Below are 14,377 nucleotides of genomic sequence, written 5' to 3' on the forward strand. Positions count from 1 at the left end.
AAAATAAAGATAGATATACTTATGTAATTCTTTGGTTGGAATTTCAGATAAGTGTATGAAGATGCTTTGTTCCTCCTGAACCTCTGCTTTTCTATTGCCTTCTTCCAGTCATTCATACTCCTTTCCATGGCAAGCTTTATGTTGGGCATCACCGTTGTCAATGGCTACTTCCCGTCCTCTCAGTGAAAACGTTCCAAATGCGCTGTCACTGCACGGCTAATCATCTGTCGGTTCTCGATTATGATGGAATAGGATCCATTGATCCTTTTGCGTCTGTCACATGCCCAACAATTGCGAGTTTGAAGCTCGTCACAGTCACCCCTTCCCAGATCCTACTCAGAATACCACAGACAAGGTTTAGATGTTCCAGATCTCAGGAATGGCTGCCAATAATTCTAGCCTATACCACGAAGGTTCCAATCTTATATTATAAACCCAAGAGATACACATTCAAGCCATTGCTAGTAGAACAGAGGTGGTTGTCCGGCACATGTTCATAAGTGAGAATGATGATGAGTGTCACGGATCATCACATTCATCAAGTTGAAAAACGAATGAATATCTTGGAGAAGAAATAGACTTGAGTTGAATAGAAAAACAATAGTACTTTGTATTAATTTATGAAGGGCAGCAGAGCTCCACACCTTAATCTATGGTGTGTAGAAACTCCACCGTTGAAAATACAAAAGTGATAATGGTGTAAGCATGGCCGAATGGCCAGTCTCTAAGGTCTAGGGACTAAACGTCCAAAGATGTGTGTCCAAATACAATAGTAAAAGGTCCTATTTATAGAGAACTAGTAGCCTAGGGTTACAGAAATAAGTAATTAATGCAGAAATCTTCTTCCGGGACCACTTGGTGTGTGCTTGGGCTGATCATTGAAGCTTCCATGTGTAGAGACTTTTCTTGGAGTTAAACGCCAGCTTTTGTGCCAGTTTGGGCATTTAACTCCAGCTTTTGTGCCAGTCTTGGACTTAAACGCCAGAATTCTTGAGCTGACTTGGAACGCCAATTTAGGCCATCAAATCTCGGGCAAAGTATGGACTATTATATATTGCTGGAAAGCCCAGGTTGTCTACTTTTCAACGCAATTAAGAGCGCGCCAATTGGATTTCTGTAGCTCCAGAAAATCTACTTCGAGTGTAGAGAGGTCAGAATCCAACAGCATCTGCAGTCCTTTTTCAGCCTCTGAATCAGATTTTTGCTCAGGTCCCTCAATTTCAGCTAGAAAATACCTGAAATCATAGAAAAACACACAAACTCATAGTAAAGTCTAGAAAAGTGAATTTTAAATAAAAACTAATAAAAACATAATAAAAACTAACTAAAATATACTAAAAACAATGCCAAAAAGCGTATAAATTATCCGCTCATCAGTGACAGAGGGATATCCTTGAGCTTTAAACACAAGGGAGTCTCCATTCACTTGAATGATCAATTCTCCTCTGTCAACATCAATCACAGCTTTTGCTGTGGCTAGGAAGGGTCTGCCAAGGATGACGGATTCATCCATATACTTCCCAGTCTCTAGGATTATGAAATCAGCAGGGATGTAATGGTCTTCAACCTTTACCAAGACATCCTCTACAAGTCCATAAGCCTGTTTCTTTGAATTGTCTGCCATCTCTAGTGAGATTCTTGTAGCTTGTACCTCAATGATCCCTAGCTTCTCCATTACAGAGAGAGTCATGAGGTTTATGCTTGACCCTAGGTCACACAGAGCCTTCTCAAAGGTCATGGTGCCTATGGTACAAGGGATTGAGAATTTTTTAGGGTCTTGTCTCTTCCGAGGTAATTTTTGCCTAGTCAAGTCATCTAGTTCTTTGATGAGCAATGAAGGTTCATCCTCCCAAGTCTCATTACCAAACAACTTGGCATTTAACTTCATGATTGCTCCAAGGTACTTAGCAATTTGCTCTTCAGTAACATCTTCATCCTCTTCAGAGGAGGAATACTCATCAGAGCTCATGAATGGCAAAAGTAAATTCACTGGAATCTCTATGGTCTCAGTGTGAGCCTCAGATTCCCATGGTTCCTCTTTAGGGAACTCTATGGAGGTCAGTGGACGTCCATTGAGGTCTTCCTCAGTGGAGATCACTACCTCTTCCTTCTCTCCAGGTTCGGCCGTGTGGGTTGTGGTTATGGCCTTGCACTCTCTTTTTGGATTCTCTTCTGTATTGCTTGGGAGAGTACTAGGAGGGAGTTCAGTAATTTTCTTACTCAGCTGACCCACTTGTGCCTCCAAATTTCTAATGGAGGGCCTTGTTTCAGTCATGAAATTTTGAGTGGTTTTGATTAGATCAGAGACAATGGTTGCTAAGTCAAAGTGGCTTTGCTTAGAATTCTCTGTCTGTTGCTGAGAAGATGATGGAAAAGGCTTGCTATTGCTAAACCTGTTTCTTCTACCATTATTGTGGTTGAAACCTTGTTGAGGTCTCTATTGATCCTTCCATGAGAGATTTGGATGATTTCTCTATGAAGGGTTATAGGTGTTTCCATAGGGTTCTCCCATGTAATTCACCTCTTCCATTGTTGGGTTCTCAGGATCATAAGCTTCTTCTTCAGAGGAAGCTTCCTTAGTACTGCCTGTTGCTGCTTGCATTCCAGACAGACTCTGAGAAATCATATTGACTTGTTGGGTCAATATTTTATTCTGTGCCAATATGGCATTCAGAGTATCAATCTCAAGAACTCCTTTCTTCTGAGCTATCCCATTATTCACATGATTTCTTTCAGAAGTGTACATGAATTGGTTATTTGCAACCATTTCAATGAGTTCCTGAGCTTCTGCAGGCGTCTTCTTCAGATGAAGAGATCCTCCAGCAGAGCTATCCAATGACATCTTGGATAGTTCAGACAGACCATCATAGAAAATACCTATGATGCTCCATTCAGAAAGCATGTCAGAAGGATATCTTCTGATCAATTGCTTGTATCTTTCCCAAGCTTCATAGAGGGATTCACCTTCCTTCTGTCTGAAGGTTTGGACTTCCACTCTAAGCTTGCTCAATTTTTGAGGTGGAAGGAACTTTGCCATGAAGGCATTAACTAGCTTTTCCCAAGAGTTCAGGCTTTTTTAGGTTGTGAATCCAACCATGTCCTAGCTCTGTTTCTTACAGCAAAAGGAAAAAGCATGAGTCTGTAGACTTCAGGGTCAACCCCATTGGTCTTGACAGTGTCACAGATTTGCAAGAATTCAGCTAAGAACTGATGAGGATCTTCCAATGGAAGTCTATGAAACTTGCAATTCTGTTGCATTAGAGAAACTAATTGAGGCTTAAGCTCAAAGTTGTTTGCTCCAATGGCAGGGATTGAGATGCTTCTCCCATAGAAGTCGGGAGTAGGTGCAATAAAGTCACCAAGCACCTTCCTTGCATTGTTGGCATTGTTGTTTTCGGCTGCCATGGTTTCTTCTTCCTTGAAAAGCTCTGTTAGGCCCTCTAAAGAGAATTATTCTTTAGCTTCTCTTAGCTTTCTCTTCAAGGTCCTTTCAGGTTCAGGATCAGCTTGAACAAGTATGCCTTTATCTTTGTTCCTGCTCATATGAAAGAGAAGAGAACAAGAATGTAGGGAATCCTCTAGGTCACAGTATAGAGATTTCTTGAGGTGTCAGAGGAAAAGAAGAATAGAAGGAGGAGGTAGATGGAAGAGAATTCGAACATATAAAGAAGGAGGGAGTTCGAATTGTACCTTGAGGAGGAGTGTTAGTCTTTTAAATAGAAGGAAGAAATTTCAAAAATTAAAGTAAAAGATTTTGAAATAATTAAAAGAAATTTTGAAATTTTGATTGAGATTTTCGAAAATTAAGATTAGGAAAGAAATTAAGTGATTTTTGAAAAGAGTTTGAAATTAGAAATTAAAAAGATATGATTGAGAGTTAATTTTGAAAAAGATGTGATTGAAAAGATATGATTGAGAAGATATGATTGAAAATCAATTTAGAAAAAGAAAGTTTTTTTTTCGTAAAATTAAAGTTGATTACTTGACTAACAAGAAATTAAAAGATATGATTCTAAAATTTAAAGTTTGATCCTTTCTTAATAGGCAAGTAACAACTTGAAAATTTTGAAGTAAATCTTTAATTATAACAAGGATTTTCGAAAATTAAAAAAATGAAAAGAAATTGATTTTGAAGAGATATGATTGAAAAGATGTAATTTGAAAAAGATTTGATTTTGAAAAATTATGAAAATTTAAAAAAAATTTGAATTAAAAGCAAAATCTTCCCTCTTGTGTCCTTCTGGCGTTAAACGCCCAGAATGGCATCCATTCTGGCGTTTAACGCCCAAAATGCTACCTTTTTGGGCGTTAAACGCCCAGCCAGGTACCCTGGCTGGCGTTTAAACGCCAGTTTTCCTTCTTCACTGGGCGTTTTGAACGCCCAGCTTTTTCTGTTTGATTCCTCTGGTGAATGTTCTGAATCTTCAATTCTCTGTATTATTGACTTGAAAAGACACATTTTTTAAAATATTTTTGAATTTTTGATGATGAGAAACAACAATAAAAAATGCAACTAAGATCAAATAAACAATGCATGCAGGACACCAAACTTAAAAATTTTCATATAAGAGACACTAACAAATTGAGAATGCATATGAGAAACAACAAAACACACAAAACAAGAGAATTTAAAGATCAGAGCAATGAAATCATCAAGAACAACTTGAAGATCAATGAAGAACAATATGTATAAATTCGAAAAATGCAAGAAGAAGAAAGTCATGCAATTGACACCAAACTTAAAAATTGACACTAGACTCAAACAAGAAACATAAAATATTTTTGGTTTTTATGGTTTTATAATTTTTTTGTGATTTTTGAAACTTATATGGAAAAGAAAATAAAGAGAATAAAAAAATTTAACAAGAATTGCAGGAATCATGCAATGTTAGTCTAAAGCTTCAGTCTAAAAAGATTAGACATGGTTGGCCAAGCTTCAGCAGGACATTACATTCAGCAGCTAAAATGATGAGAATCAATAAGCTTTTGTGATGATAAGAACATCACCTTGAAACTCTAGAATTCATTCTCAAAAATTCTAAAAAATAAAAAGAAAAGTACATAATCTAAGCAACAAGATGAACCGTCAGTTGTCCAAACTCGAACAATCCCCGGCAACGGCGCCAAAAACTTGGTGCACAAAATTGTGATCATCAACAATGGCGCCAAAGGACTTAGAGCTCTTAAACGTGAATCACACTTTGCCACAATTCCACACAACTAACCAGCAAGTGCACTGGGTCGTCCAAGTAATAAACCTTACGTGAGTAAGGGTCGATCCCACGGAGACTGTCGGCTTGAAGCAAGCTATGGTCACCTTGTAAATCTCAGTCAGGCTAATTCAGATGGTGATGGAGAATTGATAATTAAAAGATAAATAAAACATAAAATAAGATAGAGATACTTATGAAATTCATTGGTAAGAATTTCAGATAAGCGTATGAAGATGCTTTGTTCTTCCTGAACCTCTGCTTTCCTATTGCCTTCTTCCAATCATTCATACTCCTTTCCATGGCAAGATTTATGTTGGGCATCATCGTTGTCAATGGCTACTTCCCATCCTCTCAGTGAAAATGTTCCAAATGCGCTATTACCGCACGGCTAATCATCTATCGGTTCTCGATCATGTTGGAATAGGATCGATTAATCCTTTTGCGTCTGTCACACGCCCAACAATCACGAGTTTGAAGCTCGTCACAGTCATCCCTTCCCAGATCCTACTCATAATATCACAGATAAGGTTTAGACGTTCCGGATCTCAGGAATGGCTGCCAATAATTCTAGCCTATACCATGAAAGTTCCAATCTTAGATTAAAAACCCAAGAGATACGCATTCAAGCCATTGCTAATAGAACAGAGGTGGTTGTCAGGCACATGTTCATAGGTGAGAATGATGATGAGTGTCACGGATCATCACATTCATCAAGTTGAAGAACGAATGAATATCTTGGAGAAGAAATAGACTTGAGTTGAATAGAAAAACAATAGTACTTTGTATTAATTTATGAAGGACAGCAGAGCTCCACACCTTAATCTATGGTGTGTAGAAACTCCACCGTTGAAAATACAAAAGTTATAATGGTGTAAGCATGGCCGAATGGCCAGCCTCCAAGGTCTAGGGACTAAACGTCCAAAGATGTAAATACAATAGTATAAGGTCCTATTTATAGAGAAGTAGTAGCCTAGGGTTTACAGAAATCAGTAATTAATGCAGAAATCTTCTTCCGGGCCCACTTGGTGTGTGCTTGGGCTGAGCATTGAAGCTTCCATGTGTAGAGACTTTTCTTGGAGTTAAATGCCAGCTTTTGTACCAGTTTGGGCGTTTAACTCCAGCTTTTGTGCCAGTTTTGGAGTTAAACGCCATAATTCTTGAGCTGATTTGGAACGCCTGTTTAGGCCATCAAATCTCAGGCAAAGTATGGACTATTATATATTGCTAAAAAGCCCAGGATGTCTACTTTCCAACACAATTGAGAGCGTGCCAATTGGGCTTCTGTAGCTCTAAAAAATCCACTTCGAGTGCAGGGAGGTCAGAATCCAATAGCATCTGCAGTCCTTTTTCAGCCTCTGAATCAGATTTTTGCTCAGGTCCCTCAATTTCAGCCAGAAAATACCTGAAATCACAGAAAAACACACAAACTCATAGTAAAGTCTAGAAGAGTGATTTTTATTTAAAAACTAATAAAAACATAATAAAAACTAACTAAAATATACTAAAAACAATGCCAAAAAGCGTATAAATTATCCGCTCATCAACAAGCTTTTCCATACACCAGTTGATATGGGGACATCCCGATTGGTGTTTTGAATACCGTTCTGTATGCCCAAAGAGCATCATCCAGCTTCTTTGACCAATCATTTCTTGATGCTCCTACAGTCTTTTCCAGAATCCTTTTTAGCTCTCTGTTAGATATCTCAGTTTGCCCACTTGTTTGGGGGTGGTAAGGCGTGGCAATCTTGTGTTTCACCCCGTATCGTAGGAGGAGCGCTTCTAGCGGTCCGTTACAAAAATTGCTCCCTCCATCACTGATGAGTGCTCGGGGGACTCCGAACTGGCTAAAGATGTTCTTTCTGAGGAAGTTCATGACTACCTTGTTGTCATTCGTTGGGGTTGCAATAGCCTCTACCCACTTGGAAACGTAATCCACTACTACCAAGATGTACTTGTTTGCATATGAGGTTGGAATGGTCCCATGAAATCGATTCCCCACACATCAAATAGTTCCAGTTCTAAGATGAAATTCTGTGGCATCTCATTTCTTTTGGGTAAGTTTCCAGCTCTTTGACATTCATTGCAGTTCTTTACTAGTTCTTTGGCATCCTTGAAAAGGGTAGGCCAAAAGAATCTGCTTTGTAACACCTTGGCTGCAGTTCTATCCCCTCTAAAATGGCCTCCATAGCACAAGTCGTGGCAGTTCCACAAGACTTCTCGTCCCTATTCTTCTGAAACACATCTTCTCAGGATTCCATCTGAACACTTCTTGAAGAGATATGGTTCATCCCAAACAAAATACTTTGCGTCATTGATGAGCTTTCTCTTGTGATGTTTGTTGATCTCTGGAGGTAAAGCCCCAGTTGCCTTGAAATTGGCAATGTTTGCAAACCAGGGTGCTTTGTGAACCGTCATTAACTGCTCATCTGGGAAACATTCATTTACACTTGTATCATGTGTTCCACCTTTGTCATGAGGGATCCTGGATAGGTGATTGGCTACCTTGTTCTCCACACCTTTCTTGTCTCTAATCTCAATATTGAATTCCTGCAACAATAAGATCCACCTTATCAGTCTTGGTTTTGACTCCTGCTTGGCAAACAAGTATTTAAGTGCTGTGTGGTCTGTGAAAACAATCACTTTGGCACCAATGAGGTATGATCTAAACTTGTCAAATGCAAAAACTATTGCCAGCAACTCCTTTTCAGTGGTGGTGTAATTTCTTTGAGTGTCATTGAGGACTTTGCTGGCATAGTATATCACATGGACTAAGTTATCTTTCCTCTGCCCTAACACTGCCCCTACTGCAAAATCAGATGCATCACACATCAGTTCAAATAGTAAGTTCCAATCAGGTGGGAAAATGATAGGGGCATAGGACAGCCTCTTTTTCAAGTTTTCGAATGCTAGCATGCATTTTTCATCAAAGACAAATGGTGCATCAGATACAAGGAGATTGCTTAAGGGCTTGGCTATCTTTGAAAAATCTTTAATAAACCTTCTGTAAAAGTCGGCATGCCCTAAAAAGCTCCTAATTGCCTTGACATCACTTGGTGGGGGTAAGTTTTCAATGAGTTCCACCTTAGCTCTATCTACCTCAATGCCTTGTGATGAGCGGATAATTTATACGCTTTTTGGCATTGTTTTTAGTATGTTTTTAGTAGGATCTAGTTACTTTTAGGGACGTTTTCATTAGTTATTATATTAAATTCACATTTCTAGACTTTACTATGAGTTTGTGTGTTTTTCTGTGATTTCAGGTGTTTTCTGACTGAAATTGAGGGACTTGACCAAAAATCAGATTCAGAGGTTGAAGAAGGACTGCTGATGCTGTTGGATTCTGACCTCCCTGCACTCAAAGTGGATTTTCTGGAGCTACAGAACTCGAAATGGCGCGCTTCCAATTGCGTTGGAAATTAGACATCCAGGGATTTCCCACAATATATAATAGTCCATACTTTGCCCAAGTTTAGACGACGCAAACTGGCGTTCAACGCCAGCTCTCTGCCCAATTCTGGCGTCCAGCGCCAGAAAAGGATCCAAAACCAGAGTTGAACGCCCAAACTGGCACAAATGCTGGCGTTAAACTCCAAGAAGGACCTCTACACGTGCAACACTCAAGCTCAGCCCAAGCACACACCAAGTGGGCCCCGAAAGTGGATTTATGCATCAATTACTTATTTCTGTAAACCCTAGTGACTAGTTTATTATAAATAGGACCTTTTACTATTGTATTAGACATCTTTGGACGCCTGGTTCTTAGATCAGAGGGGCTGGCCATTCGGCCATGCCTGGACCTTTCACTTATGTATTTTTAACGGTAGAGTTTCTACACTCCATAGATTAAGGTGTGGAGCTCTGCTGTTCCTCAAAGATTAATGCAAAGTACTACTGTTTTCTATTCAATTCATCTTATTTCGCTTCTAAGATATTCATTCGCACTTCAACCTGAATGTGATGAATGTGACAATCATCATCATTCCCCATGAACGCGTGCCTGACAACCACTTCCGTTCTACTTTCGATTGAACGAGTGTCTCTTAGATCTCTTAACCAGAATCTTCGTGGTATAAGCTAGATTGATGGCAGCATTCAAGAGAATCCGGAAAGTCTAAACCTTGTCTGTGGTATTCCGAGTAGGATTCAATGATTGAATGACTGTGACGAGCTTCAACTCGTGATTGCTGGGCGTAGTGACAGATGCAAAAGGATAGTAAATCCTATTCCAGTATGATCGAGAACCGACAGATGAATAGCCGTGCCGTGACAGGGTGCGTTGAACATGTTCACTGAGAGGATAGGATGTAACCATTGACAAGGGTGATGCCTCCAGACGATTAGTCGTGCCGTGACAGGGCATTTGGATCATTTTTCCGAGAGAAGACCGAAAGTAGCCATTGACAATGGTGATGCATTACATAAAGCCAGCCATGGAAAGGAGTAAGACTGATTGGATGAAGATAGCAGGAAAGCAGAGGTTAAGAGGAACGAAAGCATCTCTATTCGCTTATCTGAAATTCTCACTAACGATTTACATAAGTATTTCTATCACTATTTTATTAATTATTTTTGAAAACCCCATTACTATTTTATATCCGCCTGACTGAGATTTACAAGGTGACCATAGCTTGCTTCATACCAACAATCTCCGTGGGATTCGACCCAGTGCACTTGCTGGTTAGTTGTGCGAAGTTGTGAACCATGGTATTGGCATCATGTTCTTGGCGCCATTACCAGGGAAAGAAAGAGCGATAAATTTTACATAATCAAAGTGTAATCACAATTTCTGCGCACCAAGTTTTTGGCGCCGTTGCCGGGGATTGTTCGAGTTTGGACAACTGACGGTTCATCTTGTTGCTCAGATTAGGTAATTTTCTTTTTGTTTTCTTTTCAAAAATTTTTCAAAAATCTTTCAAAAATTTTCTCATCTGTTTTCGAAAAAAAAATGTTTTCAAAAATATATTTTTCTTCAGAATTTTTAAGAATGAATTCTACTGTTTCATGAAGCATGATGAAGCCTGGTTGGCTGTAAAGCCATGCCTCAATTCTTTTGGACTCAAGAGAAGAGCTTCTTTATCTTTCTTAGCAAATTGGCTGTTGAATGTAAAGTTCTGCTAAAGCTTGACTGGCTATTATGCCTTGTCTAACCCTCAGATTGGAGCTTTAGACTAACATGGCAAGATTCCTGGAATTTATATTAAAAATTTTGGAATCCTTATTTTTCTTTTTGAAAATGATTTTCGAAAAAATTAAAAGAAAATACAAAAAAAAATCATAAAATCATAAAAATAAAAAATATTTTGTGTTTCTTGTTTGAGTTTGAGTCATGTTATAAGTTTGGTGTCAATTGCATATTCATCCTGCATTTTTCGAAAATTCATGCATTCATAAGTGTTCTTCATGATCTTCAAGTTGTTCTTGGTAAGTCTTCTTGTTTGATCTTTGCATTTGCATGTTTTGTGTCTTTTCTTGTTTTTCATATGCATTCTTGAATTCTTAGTGTCTAAGCATTAAAGAATTCTAAGTTTGGTGTCTTGCATGTTTTCCTTGCATTAAAAATTTTTCAAAAATATGTTCTTGGTGTTCATCTTAACATTCATAGTGTTCTTGGTGTTCATCTTGACATTCATAGCATTCTTGCATGCATCACATGTTTTGATCTAAAATTCTCATGCATTGCATCATTTTTCTTGTTTTTCTCTCTCTTCATTAAAAATTCAAAAATCAAAAAAACATCTTTCCCTTTTTCTCTCTCATAAATTCGAAAATTAGATTTGACTTTTTCAAAAATTTTTAAAATCTAGTTGTTTTTATGAGTCAAATCAAATTTTCAATTTAAAAATATTATCTTTTTCAAAATCTTTTTCAAAAATCAAATCTTTTTCATTTTTCTTAGTTATTTTCGAAAATTATAAAAATATTTTTCAAAAATCTTTTTCTTATTTTTATATCAAATTTTCAAAAATAACATCACCAATTAATGTTTTGATTCAAAAATTTCAAGTTTGTTACTTACTTGTTAAGAAAGTTTCAAACTTTAAGTTCTAGAATCATATCTTGTGATTTCTTGTGAATCAAGTCATTAATTGTGATTTTTAAAAATCAAATCTTTTTCAAAAACTAATTTCAATCATATCTTTTCAAAAATATCTACTTATCTTACTTTTTAAAAAAAAAAAACTTGATTTCAAAATCTCTTCTCTAACTTCCCAATTCCTTATCCTTTCAAAATTTGTTTCAACCAACTAACTAACTTTTTGTTTGTTTCTCATCTTTTTCAAAACTACCTAACTAACTCTCTCTCTCTAATTTTCGAAAATATCTCCCCCCTTTTTCAAAATTTCCTTTTAATTAACTAATTATTTCAATTTTTAAATCTTAATTTTCGAAAATTACTAACCTTTTTCAAAAACTATTTTCAAAAATCACTAACTCTTTTTCAAAAATTATTTTCAAAATTTTCCCTCTCTCATCTTATTCTATTTATTTATTCATCTACTAACATCTCTCCCTCACCCACCAAAAATCCGAACCCTCTCTCTCTCTCTTTTTCTGAGTTCAGATTTTTCTCTTCTTCTTTTCTTCTACTAACAATAAGGAACCTCTTTACTGTGACATAGAGGATTCCTCTTCTTTTCTTTTTCTCTTCTCTTTCTTATGAGCAGGGACAGAGAAAAAGGCATTCTTGTTGAAGCTGATCCAGAACCTGAAAGGACTCTGAAGAGGAAACTAAGAGAAGCTAAATTACAACAATCCAGAGACAACCTTATTGAAAATTTCGAACAAGTAAAGGAGATGGCAGCCGAACCTAACAACAATAATGCAAGGAGAATGCTTGGTGACTTTACTGCACTTAATTCCAAATTACATGGAAGAAGCATCTCCATTCCTGCCATTGGAGCAATAAATTTTGAGCTGAAACCTCAATTAGTTTCTCTGATGCAGCAGAACTGCAAGTTTCATGGACTTCCATCTGAAGATCCTTTTCAGTTCTTAACTAAATTCTTGCAGATATGTGATACTGTTAAGACTAATGGAGTAGATCCTAAAGTCTACAGGCTCATGCTTTTCCCTTTTGCTGTAAGAGACAGAGCTAGAGTGTGGTTGGACTCTCAACCCAAAGATAGCCTGAACTCTTGGGATAAGCTGGTCACAGCTTTCTTAGCCAAGTTCTTTCCTCCTCAAAAGCTGAGCAAGCTTAGAGTGGATGTTCAAACCTTCAAACAAAAAGATGGCGAATCCCTCTATGAAGCTTGGGAAAGATACAAACAGTTGACCAAAAAGTGTCCCTCTGACATGCTTTCAGACTGGACCATCCTGGATATATTCTATGATGGTTTATCTGAGTTATCAAAGATGTCATTGGATACTTCTGCAGGTGGATCCATTCACCTAAAGAAAACGCCTGCAGAAGCTCAAGAACTCATTGACATGGTTGCTAATAACCAGTTTATGTACACTTCTGAGAGGAATCCTGTGAGTGATGGGACGCCTATGAAGAAGGGAGTTCTTGAAGTTGATACTCTGAATGCCATATTGGCTCAGAACAAAATATTGACTCAGCAAGTCAATATGATTTCTCAGAGTCTGAATGGAATGCAAGCCGCATCCAACAGTACTCAAGAAGCTTCTTATGCAGAAGAAGCTTATGATCCTAAGAACCCTGCAATAGCAGAGGTGAATTACTTAGGTGAACCTTATGGAAACACCTATAATCCATCATGGAGAAATCATCCAAATCTCTCATGGAAGGATCAAAGGCCTCAACAAGGCTTTAATAATGGTGGAAGAAACAGGTTTAACAATAATAAACCTTTTCCATCATCCACTCAGCAACAGACAGAGAACTCTGAACAAAATACTTCTAATTTAGCAAACTTAGTCTCTGATCTATCCAAGGCCACTGTAAGTTTCATGAATGAAACAAGGTCTTCCATTAGAAATCTGGAAGCACAAGTGGGCCAGCTGAGTAAAAGGATCACTGAAATCCCTCCTAGTACTCTCCCAAGCAATACAGAAGAGAATCCAAAAGGAGAGTGCAAGGCCATTGACATAAGCACCATGGCCGAACCTGTAAGGGAAGGAGAGGATGTGAATCCCAAGGAGGAAGACCTCCTGGGACGTCCAGTGGTCAATAAGGAGCTTCCCTCTGAGGAACCAAAGGACTCTGAGGCTCATATAGAGACCATAGAGATTCCATTGAACCTCCTTATGCCATTCATGAGCTCTGATGAGTATTCCTCTTCTGAAGAAAATGAGGATGTTACTGAAGAGCAAGCTGCCAAGTTTCTTGGTGCAATCATGAATCTAAATGCCAAATTATTTGGTATTGAAACTTGGGAAATGAACCTCCCTTGTTCACCAATGAACTAAGTGATCTGGATCAACTGACATTGCCTCAGAAGAAACAGGATCCTGGAAAGTTCATAATACCTTGTACCATAGGCACCATGATCTTTAAGGCTCTGTTTGACCTTGGTTCAGGAATAAACCTCAAGCCCCTCTCTGTAATAGAGAAATTGGGAATCTATGGGGTGCAAGTTGCTAAAATCTCATTAGAGATGGCAGACAATTCAAGAAAACAGGCTTATGGACAAGTAGAGGACGTGTTAGTAAAGGATGAAAGCCTTCACATCCCTGCTGATTTCATAGTCCTGGATACTGGAAAGGAAGAGGATGAATCCATCATCCTAGGAAGACCTTTCCTAGCCACAGCAAGAGCTGTGATTGATGTGGACAGAGGAGAATTAATCCTTCAAGTGAATGAGGACAACCTTGTGTTTACAACTCAAGGATCTCTCTCTGCATCCATGGAAAGGATGCAGAAAAAGCTTCTCTCAAAGCAGAGTCAAACAAAGCCACCACAGTCAAACTCTAAGTTTGGTGTTGAACTCCTATATCCAAATTCTAAGTTTGGTGTTAGAGAGTCTCAACAATGCTCTGAACATCTGTGAGGCTCCATGAGAGCCCACTGTCAAGCTATTGACATTAAAGAAGCGCTTGTTGGGAGGCAACCCAATTTTTATTTATCTAACAATATTTTTCTTAGTTATATGTCTTTATAGGTTCATGATCATGTGGAGTCACAAAATAAATATAGAAATTGAAAACGGAATCAAAAACAGCAGAAGAAAAATCACACCCTGGAGGAAGCATCTGCCTGG

The 14,377-nt window shown here is 38.1% G+C and overlaps 2 non-coding genes across 2 annotated transcripts; one reads left to right on the forward strand and one right to left on the reverse strand.

The window, feature by feature from the left end:
• The first annotated feature begins 2,896 nt into the window (after positions 1-2,896).
• Positions 2,897-3,004, forward strand: LOC148580128 (small nucleolar RNA R71). The gene has a single exon (XR_015897147.1). It is a non-coding gene; the product is annotated as a small nucleolar RNA R71 (small nucleolar RNA).
• Positions 3,005-12,407: 9,403 nt separating this feature from the next.
• LOC148580129 (small nucleolar RNA R71) lies at positions 12,408-12,515 on the reverse strand. Its single transcript, XR_015899192.1, has one exon. It is a non-coding gene; the product is annotated as a small nucleolar RNA R71 (small nucleolar RNA).
• Positions 12,516-14,377: the final 1,862 nt, after the last annotated feature.

This window comes from Arachis ipaensis, chromosome B10, assembly GCF_059453495.1.
Source record: "Arachis ipaensis isolate K30076 ecotype BB chromosome B10, ASM5945349v1, whole genome shotgun sequence".
In the NCBI taxonomy this organism is placed as follows: Eukaryota; Viridiplantae; Streptophyta; class Magnoliopsida; order Fabales; family Fabaceae; genus Arachis; species Arachis ipaensis.